The sequence below is a fragment of the Acipenser ruthenus genome, chromosome 35, assembly GCF_902713425.1.
Source record: "Acipenser ruthenus chromosome 35, fAciRut3.2 maternal haplotype, whole genome shotgun sequence".
In the NCBI taxonomy this organism is placed as follows: domain Eukaryota; kingdom Metazoa; phylum Chordata; class Actinopteri; order Acipenseriformes; family Acipenseridae; genus Acipenser; species Acipenser ruthenus.
In genome coordinates, this window is record NC_081223.1 from 11,372,581 (window position 1) to 11,378,580 (window position 6,000).

The 6,000-nt window shown below is 45.1% G+C and overlaps 1 protein-coding gene across 5 annotated transcripts in view; it reads left to right on the top strand.

Annotated features, from left to right (window-relative positions):
• LOC117395398 (semaphorin-6D) overlaps nucleotides 1–6,000 on the top strand; it is a 58,009-nt gene that overhangs the window by 18,714 nt on the left and 33,295 nt on the right. For 4 of the 5 annotated variants that reach the window (XM_059007671.1, XM_059007673.1, XM_059007674.1 and 1 more), the window contains exon 2: nucleotides 3,226–3,347. The exons of the other annotated variant lie outside the window; for it this stretch is intronic. The gene's annotated coding sequence lies outside the window, so the exon portion shown is untranslated. The remainder of the gene's footprint in view (nucleotides 1–3,225; nucleotides 3,348–6,000) is intronic. 5 annotated transcript variants of the gene reach the window in all.

The following is a 6,000-nucleotide window of genomic DNA, read 5'->3' on the forward strand; positions in this document are numbered from 1 at the left end:
TCCCTCCCTCCCTCACCCCCCTAAGAGAAAGGGTGCTCCCTCCAGTCTAAGGTGAACTTTTTTATCATTTCCACAAGATAAACGCTTGCAGTTTCTAGTTCTGTCATTCCTCTCCTCCTCGCTCCCTCTCACTCAGAGATGTTTGCTCTACAGTTTCTGCCAAAAACCAGCAGGGTTCAGCCCAGGCCAGCTCTCAATCAATCTCACTCGTGACATCCCGAAATTCCTTTTGAAGGATTTTCCAGCTCCCGAGAAGTTAGCCATTACCCAAGACAAACGATTCAATCATTTAATTAGCACTTAGATGCTTTTCCTATCTTTCCCGGGTGGGCTTGCAAGCAGAAGCTGTTTATTTTATATGCTGTGCAAATCCTTTCTGTCAAAGCTAGTTTGGTGACAAGGATTTCTTAGTTATGTGTTACTCGAAGTTCAGTGTGCAAATAAAACATGAATTTGTATCATGGTAATAATTCTTGAGTGAGAAATATCAGTATTTTAGTGCCGTTCTGGAACCTTCAGATTTAGAACTGCAGCCCTGACTATAAAAAGCGTTCCTGCCATTTCCCGAAGGAACCAGAGATTTATAATGCGGGTGAACAGCAATATATTTTTATAACACCAAGTTGACTTTAATGTGACTAATGTTTCTGAATCGGTGCAGCAGAATTAAGAAATGATCGTCTCAGAAGCGCTGCAGTCATGTGTAGAGTTAAGGTTTAACACTTTAGGAATTCACGATGGTCTGGAAAAATATTCCTTTACTCGAAACAGAGAAAAGTTTGAAACACCCGCCATACCACTGTCAATAGCAGGGGGCAGGTAAGCCACCCTGGGACGACAGGACGAAAAGATGTTTGATCACTGGAGGACGCACCCTTTCTCTTAGGGGGGTCAGGGAGGGAGGGAGCAGTTCAGTCTCCGTGCCTCAAGCCTGCCCTGGACTGGAGGGAGCCCCCTTTCTCTTAGGGGGGGTGAGGGAGGGAGGGAGGGAGCAGTTCAGTCTCCGTGCCTCAAGTCTGTCCTGGACTTTGCGTTGACGCCCACATAGTGTCGATTTCTTATTCAACACAAAAATGAAGTTTTCTTTAAAAAACGTTTTGTTTATGAGGACTGTGTTTGATCCCATAAGCGCTACAAGAAGGCTATTACACGCACACACACACACGCACACACACACGCGCACACACACACACACACACACGCACACACACACACTGTTCAACACTGTGTACATCTGTGTCCCTCCCTCCTGATTCAATTAGCAGATCCCATTAGCTGAGCTGGGAAGCAGTCCCGTCAGCATTTCTCTGTGACAAGAACGAATGGGGCCTCTCTTAAACTGTTTCATCTTTAATTAAACTAAAAGTCTTCTAATCTGTCAGTTTGGGACGTTTCTGCATTAAGTGTGTGTGTGTGCGTGTGTGTCTGTGTGTGTGTGTGTGTGTGTGTGTGTGTGTGTGTGTGTGTGTCTGTGTGTGAAATGCAGATTACGATAAAGCAGTTAAATTCACCCTTAAAGTGGCAGTGCTCTTGTGTTTGTATTCGTTACACAGATCTCAAGTGTGCAGTTCTGAAAGAAACACATAGTATCGTAAACATCTTTCGTTTTACACACCTGGTACAGCTCTCTCTCTCTTTCTCTTTCTTTCTTTCCCTCTCGCTTTCTTTCCTTCCTTCTCCTTCTTTCTCTCCCTCTTTCTTTCTCTTTCCCTCTTTCTCTCGCTCTTTTTCTCTCTCTTTCCCTTTCTTTCCTTCTCTCTCTTTCTTTCTCTCTTTCTTTCCTTCTCTCTCTTTCTTTCTCTTTCCCTTTCTTTCCTTCTCTCTCTCTCTTTCTTTCTCTCTTTCTTTCCTTCTCTCTCTTTCTTTTCCTTTCTTTCCTTCTCTCTCTCTCTCTTTCTTTCTCTCTTTCTTTCCTTCTCTCTCTTTCTTTCCCTTTCTTTCCTTCTCTCTCTCTCTCTCTTTCTCTCTTTCTTTCCTTCTCTCTCTCTCTCTCTCTTTCTCTCTTTCTTTCCTTCTCTCTCTTTCTTTCCCTTTCTTTCCTTCTCTCTCTCTCTTTCTTTCTCTCTTTCTTTCCTTCTCTCTCTCTCTTTCTTTCTCTCTTTCTTTCCTTCTCTCTCTTTCTTTCTCTCTTTCTTTCCCTTTCTTTCCTTCTCTCTCTCTTTCTTTCTCTCTTTCTTTCCCTCTCTCTCTTTCTTTCTCTCTTTCTTTCCCTTTCTTTCCTTCTCTCTCTCTCTCTCTCTTTCTCTCTTTCTTTCCTTCTCTCTCTTTCTTTCTCTCTCTTTCCCTTTCTTTCCTTCTCTCTCTCTCTCTCTTTCTCTCTTTCTTTCCTTCTCTCTCTTTCTTTCTCTCTTTCTTTCCCTTTCTTTCCTTCTCTCTCTTTCTTTCTCTCTTTCTTTCCCTTTCTGTCCTTCTCTCTCTCTCTCTCTTTCTTTCTTTCTTTCTCTCTCTCTTTCTTTCTCTCGCTGTATATGTAAAGCTCTGGGGGAGGGGGAGGGGGAGGGGGGAGGGGGAGGGGGAGGGGGGGGAGAGGGAGAGGGGGAGGGGGAGGGGGGGGAGAGGGAGGGGGAGGGGGAGGGGGGAGGAGAGGGAGAGGGCGGGGGGAGAGGGGAGAGGGAGGGGAGGGGAGAGGGAGAGGGAGGGGGGAGAGGGGAGAGAGAGGGAGGAGGAGGGAGGGGGGAGCAGGGAGAGGGGGGGAGGGGGGGAGTGGGGAGAGGGAGGGGGGATGAGAGAGGAGGGAGGGGGGAGAGCGGAGGGAGGGAGGGGTGAAGCATCGTTAGTTCAGTGAGCCGAGTCTAAACGACTGGAGAACTCATTAAAGGAGCATTTAGTAAAACTGCAGGAAAATGAAGCGAGGAATGGAAGATAGCGTCGAGGGGGGTTCTTGCTGTCCTCTAGTCCTGAGAAAGCCATTAACAAAAGCAGGAGACTTGATTAACGAAACGCCCTCCTGAACGTCCACAAGAAATGATGTTTATCAGGTAGCATCAAATGACTTTTTCTGAAGTTTTCATTCAGAGTTGTGCAGATTCGCATATTGTGGATTTAATTATTATTTTTTTTGATAAAGGGCATACTAAACAAACCGAACTGCCAACGCAGCCTGCTTCAAAGTAAAAGCATAGCAACGTGGAACATAAGCACAGTCACAGCACGGTAAAGCATAGTAAAAAAAAAATAGATATGGTAAATATAACCGCGGGAAATAATACTTTTTTTTTTTGACAGGAGGCGAGGACGGTTCTTTCGGAAGATCTTTTTGGGAGGGGCAGCCTCTCCCCCCCTTTCCTCCTGTCCTGGGACGGAGTGGTTCTACAGCTCTGGCTGTCTCTGCTCCATACTCTGACACAGTGAGTGATTCAAATCCTGTTTGGGTTTCTGTGAGGCTGTGTTGGGAGCTCTCAGTTACAAAGGGCAGCCCACAGCTTCCTTCCCAGTGGAGATTAGCCTTGTTTACACACGGAAACAGACCCCCCAAAGATAGCCAGAGAAAGTCTGTCACTTTTATGGCATTAGAGGCTGGCAATCAGGGATCGTCATGAATCCTTCGAGTACAGTTTCACATATAATTATACAGCTCTGGCCAAAAGTGTTTGCATCCCCCTTTAGAATGAACTCATTCTGCTTCATAAAGTCGAATGAAAACCTGATGAATAATGTTAACATGTTGAATTGCACACCGCTTTGTAGTTTTCCCCCATATACTTAACGAAAAACTGCCATGAAATCTTTTTGATTACACAATGTTATTATTATTTATTATTATTTATTGCTTAGCAGACGCCCTTATTTCTATATAAATAATCGTGATATACAAATTTCAGCATTACAAGAGCCAATCATATATCCATCCATCCATCCATACATTTATATATCCATCCATCCATCCATCTATCTATCCATCCATCTCTATCTGTCCATCTCTAGCTATCTATCTATCTATCTATCCATCCATCCATCTCTATCTATCCATCCATCTCTATCTATCCATCCATCCATCTATTCAACCATCCATCCATCTCTATCCATCCATCCATCCATCCATCTCTATCTATTCATCCATCCATCCATCCATCCATCCATCCATTCATTTATATATCCATCCATCCATTCATCTATCTATCCATCCATCTCTATCTATCTATCTATCTATCTATCCATCCATCCATTCATTCATTCATCTATCTATCCATCTCTATCTATCCATCCATCCATCCATCCATCCATCTCTATCCATCCATCCATCTCTATCCATCCATCCATCTCTATCTATCCATCCATCCATCCACCTCTATCTATCCATCCATCCATCCATCCATCTCTTATTCATCCATTCATCTATCTCTCTAATCTCAGTATAGGCCTGTTGTATATAGAAATGGATCAATTGTAAAATAGTCTAAAAACATCTGGATGTTCCTGGTTCCAACAGAAAATAATAATAATAATAATAATAATAATAATAATAATAATAATAATAATAATAATTCACCCGTTTCTTTTTTTAACCTGTATTTCTTTCCACCCGCGATAAATTCCCATGGGGTGGGGGGGGGGGCAGATTTATCAGCAGATAGAAATTGCAGGAGTCATAATTAATAACTCTCAAAGACGATCAGAACCGGAAAGAGTCACCGGGAGGTGAGAACACTTCAAACCTCCCTTCGGTCTTTAAACACATTTGAGGACAGGGGAAAAAAAAGAGAGTGAGAGAAAGAGAGAAAGAGAGCGAGAGAGAGAGAAAGAGAAAGAGAGAGAGAACAAATAAAGCCATCCATAAATGCCACTTCTGCACGGATTGTGTGAAACTGTCGCCAGGGATGTCATCAGGAGCACGCGTTTGATCAATGCGCTCGCCTCGTCGAATTTGAAATTCTCATTAGTTCGTGTTGTGGGAGAAATCTTGCAGCCATTACTCTTGTGTAGCTGAGACAGGGAAAGGTAAAAGGGGGGAGGATGAGGGCGGCTGTGATAAATGGTTTAAACGCGGGACTTGGTTAGATTTCGAGTAATCAAACTGGGCTGCATTTACAGTCAGATTTCTCTGCTTTCATCATGATTTTAAAAACCGGCTTAGGTCGGCCAGGGTGTCCTCGGCTCACCGCGCACCAGCGACCCCTTGTGGTCTGGCCGGGCGCCTGCGGGCTTGCCTGTAAGCTGCCTGCGTTGTCCTCCGACGCTGTAGCTCTGAGGCGGCTGCACGGTGAGTCTGCAGCGTGTAAAGAAGCGGGCGGCTGACGGCACACGCTTCGGAGGACAGCGTGTGTTCATCGTCGCTGCTCCCGAGTCAGTGCGGGGGGGGGTAGCGGTGAGCTGAGCCTAAAAATAGTTGGATATTCCAAGTTCCCTGAGGTTCAGTAACTCTGAGGATCCGCTGTGGTCGTGTTGTCCGTCTCCTTTAACTCTGCAGAGACAGTGTGAGAAACAGCTTTTTCATTTCAGTGCTCCGAGAGTCTGCCCTTTGTGAAAACGTGACACCATAAGAGAAGGCTGATTAATGGAGCCCTTGCTCGTCAGCGCGATCAATCCATCATCTCTGCACAGAGCTCGGCTTAATCACCAGACAGCTTGGGTTGACGTTACTGGAGGCTTGCTTGCTTGCTTCCTTGCTTGCTTGCTTCCTTGCTACCGGCATCCACGCTGTCTGTTCAGCTCCCACATACTGTTGCATTTGAAAATCTTTCCTTTGAAGTGCTTTTCTTCAGCATGTGTTCACAGGCTTCCCTGCCCTGGATCCTGCTGCCCCATGCTGACGTACACTAACAGTTGTATGTAGTGCTGCTTATAGAGCCCGGGCTGGATTATGATTGATGGGGGTGGGGGGCTGTTATAGTTTTGGGGGCCCCTCTTTGCATGTTTCATTTCTTCCCTTTACTGTCATCTACCAGTTCAGACGAACAGCAGATGTCCGCTGTGCCAACTGAATACACAGCCGTGCTGTTCCAATCCGCACAGTCACGCATTACTTTCATAGTATTCTGAATTGTATTTATTTTTGGGGCC